Raw genomic sequence first — 12,888 nt, 5'->3', positions numbered from 1 at the left:
AAATACAATATAATATCGTCCATATGGTATACCACTCCCCTAAGTGATTACACTCCTTTTACCCTGGCAGGGACCTCTGCTGTAACTGATATTGCACTGCTAAAACAGCTCTTATGCACTTGCTTTAGCACTGCACATTAGAGGGCTCATTCTGGGAGGCTGTACTTTCTCATAGATAGCGGCAGATCACCCAATGTTTGTTGGGTCTGCTCCTGGAAAACCCTAAGAAAGCCTTGAGCAGATGGTATACCATGTTGGGAAGCATGTGGGATGGCTCAGATCACCCCCCTGGAAGATGAAAAAAATATATTTGGCCATGGCTGACACATAGCACACTGTTATTGACCTAAAACTTCCTTAAAACATGCTTGTTGATAGAGGACACGTATAGAACAGCTTATTAGGTACTGATAAATATTATGAGAGATATGAAAGCCACTAGGAGGGGGTGGAGGTAATTCAGGATTTGTTTCTTTTGGGAAGCAGCCTTAACCACAACTCATGAACAATAAAGTCGTTGACAACAAAAGCAGAACAACACTTTTGTTAACCATGAATTCCTTGTTTGGTGCCTTAACCACGCATGTCCTTTACCACGCACAGGTGTGGCTAAGGCACAGAAGAAGGGAGTCGGCTGAGGAGGATGATGTGATCAGGTAAGTGTGGTGGGACTAGGGCTATTTTAGGGGCAGGGGTGGGGGGGTCGTGGTATTTTTAGTTTTAGAGGGTGGGAGGTTGGGATGGTTTAGGTATGGGGGTGGGGAGGGGGGTCAGGATATTTTTAGTTTACGTTATGGGGGTCAAGTGGTTTAGGTTTAAGGGCGGGGAGGTGGGTTGTTGCATTTTTAGTTTTAGGGGCAGGGGTGGGGGTTGGGGTATTTTTAGTTTTAGGGGTGGGGGGTCCAGGGTATTTTTACTTTTTGGGGGTTGAGGGTTGGGGTAGTTTACATTTTAGGGGCAGGGATGGGGGGTTGGTTTTAGGTTTTAGGGGTGGGGTGGGGGTCATGGTAATTTTAGGGGTGGGGGTTGGGGTGGTTTTCAGTTTTAGTGGCGGGGAGGGGGATCACAGTAATTTTAGGGGTAGGGGTGGGAGGTTGGGGTGGTTTTAGGTTTCATCAAGGTAATTTTTAGGACTGGGGTGAGGGGCCAGGGGGCTCGCATGATGGAACCATGCATGCTGTTCACTAATACCTTTACAAGGAATGCCTTTACAACAAAAAATCGTTATTGAGGCACTCGTGGTAAAGGCATTAGTGGTAACAACGCGGTTGTTTAGGCATGCGTGATTCCAGCATGCATTGTTGCGACATACATTCGTTTCTGTTTGCTTTTGTTTCTTATCTTATATTTTCAATTTGAAATGGTGCTGTAACAATATTTAAAGGAAATGTGTACATTGCCCTCATCTGACTGTGAGAAACTTCTTTCAATCTTGCATTTGTAAATAAAGGGCGATTCTTGAAACATCTTAACCTTGATCCTTGGTGTTCTGGTAATTGCCTATGAAGGTCATATATGCCCGGTTTGAGGGGACACATCTATATTGTTATTGTAATGCACTGTTTTACACTATTTAAATGCTAATAAAGAAACAAAAAAAGAACACTAACAAAAGATTTATATTGTGACTAAAATCTGTTTTCACCCTTTATATATGCTCCTTTTTATGTCCCTTAACTCCTTTCGCTGCCAGGCCTTTTCCATGTCAGGTGCCAAGCCTTTTTTTGGCTGTTTGGGGCAGTTCGCGCTTAGGCCCTCATAACTTTTTGTCCACATAAGCTACCCACGCCAAGTTTGCATACTTTTTTAATAACATCCTCTGGAATCTAGAGGTACCCAGAGTTTGTGGGTTCCCCTGAAGGAGACCAAGAAATTCACCAAAATACAGCAAAAAAAGGAAAAAGGGCTGCAGAAGAAGGCTTGTGATTTTTCCCCTGAAAATGGCATCAACAAAGGGTTTCCGTTGCTAAAATCACCATCAACCCAGCTTTCAGGAACATGCAGACTTGAATCAGAAAACCCAATTTTTCAACACAATTTTGAATTTTACTGGGACATACCCCATCTTTACTATTTTTTGTGCTTTTAGCCTCCTTCCAGTTAGTGACAGAAATGGGTGTGAAACCAATACTGGATCCCAGACAGCTAAACATTTCTGAAAAGTACACAAAATTCTGAATTCTGCAAGAGGTAAATTGTGTACATCCTACAAGGTTTTCCTACAGAAGGTAAGAGCTAAAATAAAAATATAGTGAAATTGAGGTGAAAAAAACAGCCATTTTATTCCACGTTTTACTCTGTAACTTTTTCCTGCGATGTCAGATTTTTGAAAGCAATATATCGTTATCTGCTTGACTCTACTGGTTGCGGGGATATATAGGGCTTGTAGATTCATCAAGAACCTAGGTACCTAGAGCCAAAAAATGAGCTGCACCTTGCAATGGGTTTTCATTCTATACCCGGGTGTACAGCAATTCATTTGCTAAATATAAAGAGTGAAAAATAGGTATCAAGAAAACCTTTGTATTTCCAAAATCGGCACAAGATAAGGTGTTGAGAAGCACTGGTTATTTGCACATTTCTGAATCCCGGGGTGGCAATACTAGCATGTGAATCACAGGGCATTTCTCAAATAGATGTCTTTTTTACACACTGTCCTATATTTGGAAGGAAAAAATGTAGCGAAAGACAAGGGACAATAACACTTGTTTTACCATTCTGTGTTCCCACAAGTCTCCCGATACAAATGATACCTCACTTGCATGAGTAGACTTAATGCTCGCGATAGGAAACGCAACACTGACACATCACCTATTTCCATTGAAATCTGACTTGTTATTTGCAAAGTGCCTTTCTGTAGTTTTGGCCTCTAGCTCAGCCAGCACTTTGGAAAACCTACCAAACCTGTGCATTTTTTTAAACTAGAAACCTAGGGGAATCCAAGAGGGGGTAACTTGTGGGGCTCTCACCAGGTTCTGTTACCCAGAATCCTTTTCAAACCTCACAATTTGGACACCCTTTTCCTCTCATTTTGGTGACAGAAAGTTCTTGAATCTGAGTGGAGACACAAATTTCTTTCCCCCCAGCGTTCCCCTAAGTCTCCCGATAAAAATGGTACCTCACTTGTGTGGGTAGGCCTAGCGCCCGTGACAGGAAATGCGCCAAAACACAACCTGGACACATCACATTTTCCCAAATAAAACAGAGCTGTTTTTTGGAAAGTGCCTAGCTGTGGATTTTGGCCTCTAGCTTAGCCGGCACCTAGGGAAACCTAGCAAACCTGTGCATTTTTAAAAACTAGACACCATGGAGAATCCAAGATGGGGTGACTTGTGGAGCTCTCACCAGGTTCTGTTACCCAGAATCCTTTGCAATCCTCAAAATGTGGCCCATAAAACACGTTTTCCTCTCATTTCAGTGACAGAAAGCTCTGGAATCTCAGAGAAGCCACAAATTTCCTCCCCCCCCAGCGTTTCCCCAAGTCTCTTGATAAAATGGTATCTCACTTGTGTGGGCTGGCCTAGTGCCCGCGACAGGAAATGCCCCAAAACACAATGTGGACACATCACATTTTCCCAAAGAAAACAGAGCTGTTTTTTGCAAAGTGCCTAGCTGTGGATTTTGGCCTCTAGCTCATCCGTCACCTAAGGAAACTTAACAAACCTGTGCTTTTTTTAAAACTAGACACCTAGGGGAATCAATGATGGGGTGACTTGTGGAGCGCTCACCAGGTTATGTTACCCAGAATCCTTTGTAAACCTAAAAATGTGGCTAAAAATACTTTTTCCTCACATTTCGGTGACAGAAAGTTCTGGAATCTGAGAGAAGCCACAAATTTCCTTCCACCCAGCATTCCCGCAAGTCTCCCAGTAAAATTAGTACCTCACTTGTGTGGGTGGGCCTAGCGCCCGCGACAGGAAATGCCTCAAAACACAACCTGGACACATCACATTTAACCAATGAAAACAGAGCTGTTTTTTGCAAAGTGCCTAACTGTGGATTTTGGCCTCTAGCTCAGCCGGCACCTAGGGAAACCTACCAAACCTGTGCATGTTTTAAAACTAGACACCATGGGGAATCCAAGATGGAGTGACTTGTCGAGCTCTCTCCAGGTTCTGTTACCCAGAATCCTTTGCAAGCCTCAAAATGTGGCCACCAAAACACTTGTTCCTCTCATTTCAGTGACAGAAAGCTCTGGAATCTCAGAGGAGCCACAAATTTCCTTCCCCCCCAACATTTCCCCAAGTCTCTTGATAAAAATGGTACCTCACTTGTGTGGGTTGGCCTAGTGCCCGCGACAAGAAACGCCCCAAAACATAACATGGACACATCACATTTTCCCAAAGAAAACAGAGCTGTTTTTTGCAAAGTGCCTAGCTGTGGATTTTGGCCTCTAGCTCAGCCAGCACCAAAGGAAACCTAACAAACCTGTGCACTTTTTAAAACTAGACACCTATGGGAATCCACAATGGGGTGACTTGTGAAGCTCTTACCAGGTTTTGTTACCCAGAATCCCTTGCAAACCTCAAAATTTGTCTAAAAAAGACTTTTTCCTCACATTTCAGTAGTGACAGAAAGCTCTGGAATCTCAGAGGAGCCACAAATTTCCTCCCCCCCCCAGCGTTTCCCCAAGTCTCTTGATAAAAATGGTACCTCTCTTGTGTGGGTTGGCCTAGTGCCCGCGAAAGGAAATGCCCCACATCACATTTTCCCAAAGAAAACAAATCTGTTTTTTGCAAAGTGCCTAGCTGTGGATTTTGTCCTCCAGCTCAGCTGGCACAAATGGAAAACTAACAAACCGGTGCATTTTTTAAAACTATACACCTAGTGGAATCCACAATGGGGTGACCTGTGGAGCTCTCACCAGGTTCTGTTACCCAGAATCCTTTGCAAACCTCAAAATTTGGCTAAAAAAGACTTTTTACACACATTTCGGTGACAGAAAGTTCTGGAATCTGAGAGAAGCCACAAATTTCCTTCCACCCAGTGCTCCCCCAAGTCTTCCGGTAAAAATGGTACCTCACTTGTGTGGGTAGGCCTAGCGTCCATGACAGGAAATGCCCCAAAACACTACCTGGACACATCACATTTTCCCAAAGAAAACAGAGCTGTTTTTTGCAAAGTGCCTAGCTGTGGATTTTGGCCTCTAGCTCAGCCGGCACCTAGCGAGACCAACCAAACCTGTGCATTTTTTAAAACTGGACACCATGGGGAATCCAAGATGGGGTGACTTGTGGAGCTCTCACCAGGTTCTGTTACCCAGAATCCTTTGCATTCCTCAAACTTTTGCCCAAAAAACACTTTTTCCTCTCATTTCAGTGACAGAAAGCTCTGGAATCTCAGAGGAGCCACACATTTCCTTCCCCCCCAGCGTTTCCCCAAATCTCTTGATAAGAATGGTACCTCACTTTTGTGGGTTGGCCTAGGGCCCGCGAAAGGAAATGCCCCAAACACAACGTGGACACATCACATTTTCCCAAAGAAAACAGAGCTGTTTTTTGCAAAGTGCCTAGCTGTGGATTTTGGCATCCAGCTCAGCTGGCACAAAGGGAAAACTAACAAACCGGTGCATTTTTTAAAACTAGACACCTAGTGGAATCCACGATGGGGTGACTTGTGGAGCTCTCACCAGGTTCTGTTACCCAGAATCCATTGCAAACCTAAACATTTGGCTAAAAAAGACTTTTTCCTCACATTTTGGTGACAGAAAGTTCTGGATTCTGAGAGAAGCCACAAATTTCCTTCCACCCAGCGTTCCCCCAAGTCTCCAAGTAAAAATGGTACCTCACTTGTGTGGGTAGGCCTAGCGCCCATGACAGGAAATGCTCCAAAACACAAACTGGACACATCACTTTTTCCCAAAGAAAACAAAGCACTTTTTTGCAAAGTGCCTAGCTGTGGATTTTGGCCTCTAGCTCATCTGGCACAAAGGGAAACCTACCAAAGCTGTGCATTTTTTAAAACTAGACACCATGTGGAATCCAAGATGGGGTGACTTGTGGAGCTCTCCAGGTTCTGTTACCCAGAATCCTTTGGAGTCCTCAAAATGTGGCCAAAAAAACACTTTTTCCACACATTTTGGTGACAGAGAGCTCTGGAATCTGGGAATAGCGACAAATGTCCTTCCACCCAGTGTTCCCCCAAGTCTCCCGATAAAAATGATACCTCACTTGTGTTGGTAGGCCTAGTGCCCACAACAGAAAATGCCCCAAAACACAACGTGGACACATCATATTTTCCCATAGAAAACAGAGCTGTTTTTTGCAAAATGACTAGCTGTGGATTTTGCCCTCCAGCTCAGCCGGCACCTAAGGAAAACTACCAAACCTGTGCATTTTTTAAAACTAGACACCATGGGGAATCCAAGATGGGGTGACTTGTGGGGCTCTCACCAGGTTCTTTTACCCAGAATCCTTTGCAAACCTCAAGAATTGGCTAAAAAAACACTTTTTCCTCACATTTCGGTGACAGAAAGCTCTGGAATCTGAGAGGAGCCACAAATTTCCTTCCACCCAGCGTTCCCCCAAGTCTCCCAATAAAAATTATGCCTCACTTGTGTGGGTAGGCCTAGTGCCCACGACAGGAAATGCCCCAAAACACAACCTGGACACATCACATTTTCCCAAAGAAAAGAGATCTGTTTTTTGCAAAATGCCTAGCTGTGGATTTTGCCATCCAGCTCGGTCGGCACCTAAGGAAAACTACCAAACCTGTGCCTTTTTTAAAACTAGACAGCATGGGGAATCCAAGATGGGGTGACTTGTGGAGCTCTCACCAGGTTCTGTTACCCAGAATCCTTTGCAAACCTCAAAATTTGGCTAAAAAAACACTTTTTCCTCACATTTCGGTGACAGAAAGTTCTGGATTCTGAGAGAAGCCACAAATTTCCTTCCACACAGTGTTCCCGCAAGTCTCCTGATACAAATGGTACCTCACTTGTGTGGGTAGGCCTAGTGCCCACGACAGAAAATGCCCCAAAACACAACGTGGACACATCAGATTTTCCCAAAGAAAACAGAGCTGTTTTTAGCAAAGTGCCTACCTGTGGATTTTGGCCTCTAGCTCAGCTGGCACCAAAGGAAACCTACCAAACCTGTGCATTTTTAAAAACTAGACACCATGACCACGGGGAATGCAAGATGGGGTGACTTCTGGGGCTCCCACCAAGTTCTATTACCCAGAATCCTTTGTAAACCTCAAAATGTGGCTAAAAAAACACTTTTTCCTCACATCTCGGTGACAGAAAGTTCTGGAATCTGAGAGAAGCCACAAATTTCATTTTACCAAGCGTTCCCCCAAGTCTCCCGATAAAAATGATACCTCACTTGTGTGAGTGGGCCTAATGCCTGTGACAGGAAATGCCCCAAAACACAACGTGGAGTCATCACATTTTCCCAAAGAAAACAGAGCTGTTGTTTGCAAAGTGCCTAGCTGTGCATTTTGGTCTCTATCTCACCTGGCACGTAGGGAAACCTACCAAACCTGTACATTTTTTAAAACTAGACACCTAGGGGAATCCAAGATGGGGTGACTTGTGGAGCTCTCACCAGGTTCTGTTACCCAGAATCCTTTGCAAACCTCAAAATTTGGCTAAAAAACACTTTTTCCTCACATTTCGGTGACAGAAAGTTCTGGATTCTGAGAGAAGCCACAAATGTCCTTCCACACAGTGTTCCCGCAAGTCTCCTGATACAAATGGTACCTCACTTGTGTGGGTAGACCTAGTGCCCGCGACAGAAAATGCCCCAAAACACAACGTGGACACATCAGATTTTCCCAAAGTAAACAGAGCTGTTTTTAGCAAAGTGCCTACCTGTGGATTTTGGCCTCTAGCTCAGCTGGCACCTGAGGAAACCTACCAAACCTGTGCATTTTAAAACACTAGACACCATGACCATGGGGAATGCAAGATGGGGTGACTTCTGGGGCTCCCACCAAGTTCTATTAACCAGAATCCTTTGTAAACCTCAAAATGTGGCTAAAAAAAACACTTCTTCCTCACATCTCGGTGACAGAAAGTTCTGGAATCTGAGAGAAGCCACAAATTTCATTTTACCAAGCGTTCCCCCAAGTCTCCCGATAAAAATGGTACCTCACTTGTGTGAGTAGGCCTAATGCCCGTGACAGGAAATGCCCCAAAACACAACGTGGACACATAACATTTTCCCAAAGAAAACAGAGCTGTTGTTTGCAAAGTGCCTAGCTGTGCATTTTGGTCTCAATCTCACCCGGCACGTAGGGAAACCTACTAAACCTGTACATTTTTTTAAAACTAGACACCTAGGGGAATCCAAGATGGGTTGACTTCTGGGGCTCTCACCAGGTTCTGTTACCCAGAATCCTTTGGAAACCTTTAAAGGTGGCTAAAAAAACACTTTTCCTCACATTTCAGTGACAGAAAGTTATAGAATCTGAGAGGAGACACAAATTTCCTTCCATACAGCATTCCCCCAAGTATCCTGATAAAAATGGTACATCACTTGTGTGGGTAGGCCTAGTGTCCGCGACAGAAAATGCCACAAAACACTATGTGGACACATCAAAACGATCAAATACAAAACTAACTGTTTTTGCAGGGGCACCTGCATTTTTGACCCTGGGCTCAGCAGCCATATAGGGAGACCTACCAAACCCAAACATTTCTGAAAACTAGACACCCGAGGGAGTCCAGAGAGGTGTGACTTACGTGGATCCCCCAGTGTTTTCTTACCCAGAATCCTTTGCAAACGTCACAAATTGGCTAAAACAACACTGTTTCCTCAAGTTTCGGTGACAGAAAGTTCTGGAATCTGGGAGGAGCCACCAATTACCTTCCACCCAGCGTTCCCCCAAGTCTCCCGATAAAAATGATACCTTACTTGTGTGGGTGGTCCAGGTGCCTGCAACAAGAAAATGCCAATAACCTGTGGAGATTGAGAGGTTAGCACAGCAAGTTGATAAGCACATATTTTTCTTTTATACATCTTTTAGGCTGACTCTGCTTTGGGGACCCACACAGGTGAGGTATCATTTTATTTGGGAGACTGAGGGAAATGCTGGGTGGTAGGAAATTTGTGCTGGAGCTGTGAACCTACAATGAAAAGTGAGGAAAATATGCTTTTTTTAGCAAATGTTGAGGTTTGCAGAGGAGTCTGGGTAAGAAATTTTGGGTGATCCAGGCAAGCCACACCTCCCTGGACTCCTTGGAGTGTCTAGTTTTAAAACATGTCCGCGTTTGGTAGGTTTCCCTAGATGAAGGCAGAACCTGGGACCAAAAACATAGGTGCCTCCCCCAAAATACAGGTAGTTTTTTTAAATATCCACATACTTATGTGATGTTTCAAACACTAAAATTGTATAACAAAACTCACTTAGGTTATGTTAAAAAGATCCCTCACCCGACATGCTTCATCATCGGTGTCCCACCCGAGACACCTAGCGTGTCACGGGTGTGCTGCGACGCCTGATTACAGCGGGGCAGGTTTTGTTATTTTGGCCACACATACTGGTTGGTTTTGGCACGAGGGTGAGTGATGGTTCATTAGATAAAATTTTATTGACAAGAGATTTCACAAAAATGAAACGCACTGTTAAGAACTGAAAGGCCAAAAAACTGAACCAATGACTCACAGCTCGTGAGCTGTAAAGCCACGACAAGGTACCAACCGCTTTACAGTCCATTCACACACCTTTCATACATGACATGCACAAGACCATTCACGCCGCCAGCCACTGACCCAGCACATTACAACACTCGCATCGATGGACAACGTCACTCAAGGGCCCATCACTTACATATGCCCTCATGTCTGATACAACAATCACACCAGCTGATGGAAGTGTGTGGACTGGCATTTGGCAGGCAGTGTGTTGTAGTAGCCAACAGCGTCAGTATTTACACCGCCAGCCAAGTGCCACTCCACGCACACTGCCAGCCAACCACCGCCCCACTCACACCGCCAGCCAAGCTCCACCCCACTCACATCGCCAGCCAAGTAACACCCCATGCACACTGCCTGCCAAGCGCTAACCCACGCACACCACCAGCCAAGCGCCACCCCATGCACACCACCAGCCAAGCACCACCCCACACCCACCGCCAGCCATGCGCCACCCCACGCACACTGCCAACCAAGCGCCAGTCCATGCACACCGCCTCACTTTTTTTGTTTTTAAACAACAAATAAACCACTAATTATGAATAAGTACAAAACTACAAACACAAAAACTCTAACTGAATACATGACAGTAATGCCATCCGTGAAACTGAACATATGAAAATATAAATCAGCAGTTAACGCTCACAGTATTTCCCAATCATTCTTCTGTGTGCGGTAGATCCTGAAACAGCCACCCACACAAAGCCCAGGCTTTGAAGGACAATTGGGGCAGTGTAGCCTAGCCTCCTTCCTGATACCTCTTTGAGCACAGACTCTACATCTCTTTGCAGGAAAGTTTTTTTGGGCCATGGGAGAAATGTGCTCAGCAAAGTGACGATCTTTCAATCTAACCACATCCTCCACCACTGCTTCTCTAGGAACTCTTGCCTGTTCCAGTACAACAAGACTCGCTATGATAGACTCCTGAAATTTCACAAATGTCATCCTTGACTCTGGAGAACTATCCTTGAAGACAACAAAATCTTTAAAAGTTGCCACATGGAATGGGTGAACCGCTAATTTCTTATACCAAACATAAGACTTACGAGCAGCAGTGTAAGGTTCCAACCTCTGATCTACTATATCAACACCACCAATGTGCTTATTGTAGTTTAAAATGCACACAGGTTTGCACACTTCAGCAACTTGACCCCAAACAGCCACAGGTGAAGTACTCTCATCATGGATGGTAGTTAGCATGTACACAAATTGCAGAGCTAGCAGCTCATCATTCCAAAAGGCTCTGCGCTGTCCCTTTTCAAGTTTTTTAAGGACAAGCTCTCTTGGATAGCCTTTCCGATTAGAGCAGATTGTACCACAAGCAACAGTGTCCACTTTGAACAACTCCTTGAACAACTGAACTCCAGTGTAGAGGTTATCTACATATAAATGGTGACCTTTGTTAAACAGTCGTCTACCAAGTTCCTACACAATTATCTCAGTAACTCCAAAAGTGGGTGGACAACCAGGGGGGTGAATATTGGAATCCTTACCAGTGTAGACCCATAAACTATAAACATATCCTGAACTGCTTTCAGACAGCATATACAGTTTAATTCCATAGCATGCCCTCTTGCTAGGAATGTACTACATAAAAACCAAATGACCCTTGAACAGGAACAAAAATTCATCTACATATATTTCTTTGCCTGGAACATAGATCTCTGAAAACCGATCTACCGAATGATCAAGGACAGGTCTAATTTAAAAAAGTCGGTCAGAATCATGGTGATCTCGTAGCAAGGCTAAAGCATTATCTACAAAATGCTAAATCAGAAGAAGAAGCTTATACCGGTTACAACTCATGATTGCAGGAAATATAGCAGTTGCCATCAAGGGACTAGTAGATCAATATGAAGACATGATGGTTTCCTTATCAGCTCCATCCAAAAAGTTAAACCCAAGAACTTTTTCAACTCTTCCAGATTTATGGGAATCCAGCGGCTAGCTCTAGAGTGTGGCCTAAGACTGGCAGTGTTGTCCCTTAAATACTGCTCTGCATACAAATAAGTTTGCTCAACAATCTCTTCTAAAAATATATCGTCCATAAACAGCTCAACTTATATTAACTTGACACCTTGGGAAACCAGTAAACCAGGACGACTGTGGCTGCTCCATGTTTGGTGCAACCCACGTGTCAGGTCTTCCAATGGGTAGCCTTTCAACCGCTGGCTGCTGCACCTTTGGCACATCAGTGTCCTCCTCTAAAACAGGCCCTTCATCAGCACTGAAAGTGGCTTCATCATCAGATGATTACTCTCTGACAGAAAAGTCACTTCCAGAATCTTGCACTTCCTCCTCTACCTCAGATGCAGAGTCAGTCTCATAATCATGGTTAGGAGACGACTCAAAAAGCACACAAACAACCTGCTAAGCGGTTATCCTACGGCTAGCCATGATCCTTCCTACAAAATGTAACTGAACAAATGCACCACCAACAACCAGCACTTTGTAAGATAAGTAATAAGTAAAGTGTAGCTGTATCATTAAGAGTTATAAACTCAAAAACTATTCTTCTCACTTGCCTGAAAAAGCTTGACTCACAAGCAACTACTCTGCACAGCCACGGCAATCACCAATGATATCCCACTAAAAAGAAAAAAGAAAACCAAATTAGACATAAGACAACACAAACATCATTGTGCATAAATCTAAGGACAATTTCACACACAATCCTGCATTCACTACACCACCGACAAACATGTAATTCATGCATGGCAACAAAACTCCTTTGGAGTAAATGTATTTACTTACCCCAAACATACAACTACGGAAACCGCAGGAAAACCACTGCCAAAACCACAACAAGCCACAGCAAAGGAAGCAAAAGCTTTGAACTAGATCAAAAAGGAGAAATAAACTGTTATTATCATAAATGCAATTACTTCGTCAGTTGACAAACACCCCGCCACCAACTATTTATACATTTTTCCTGGTGTCTAGTGTTCTCTGCTTGGGGGCAGATGGGCCTAAAAGAAAATAGTCCAATCTGCCCCAAGGGGGCAGAAATGGCATAGAATATATTGCACCATTTGGGGGCGACCCTTACCCATGGGGCCCCCCCACACAGAGCACACACACACACACACACGATCCCTGACGCTAAGTGGATTCTGCCCCCCTTGGGGGCAGATGGGCCTAAAAAAATAGGCTGATCTGCCTCAGTGTTTTTTTCCCCTTGAGAGTGACCCTTGCCCAAGGGGGCGCCCCCCAACACAAAAAGAAAACAAAAGAAAGAAAAAAATCCCTG

This window comes from Pleurodeles waltl, chromosome 11 (assembly GCF_031143425.1).
Source record: "Pleurodeles waltl isolate 20211129_DDA chromosome 11, aPleWal1.hap1.20221129, whole genome shotgun sequence".
Classification (NCBI taxonomy): Eukaryota; Metazoa; Chordata; class Amphibia; order Caudata; family Salamandridae; genus Pleurodeles; species Pleurodeles waltl.
Note: the sequence above shows the minus strand (reverse complement) of the source record.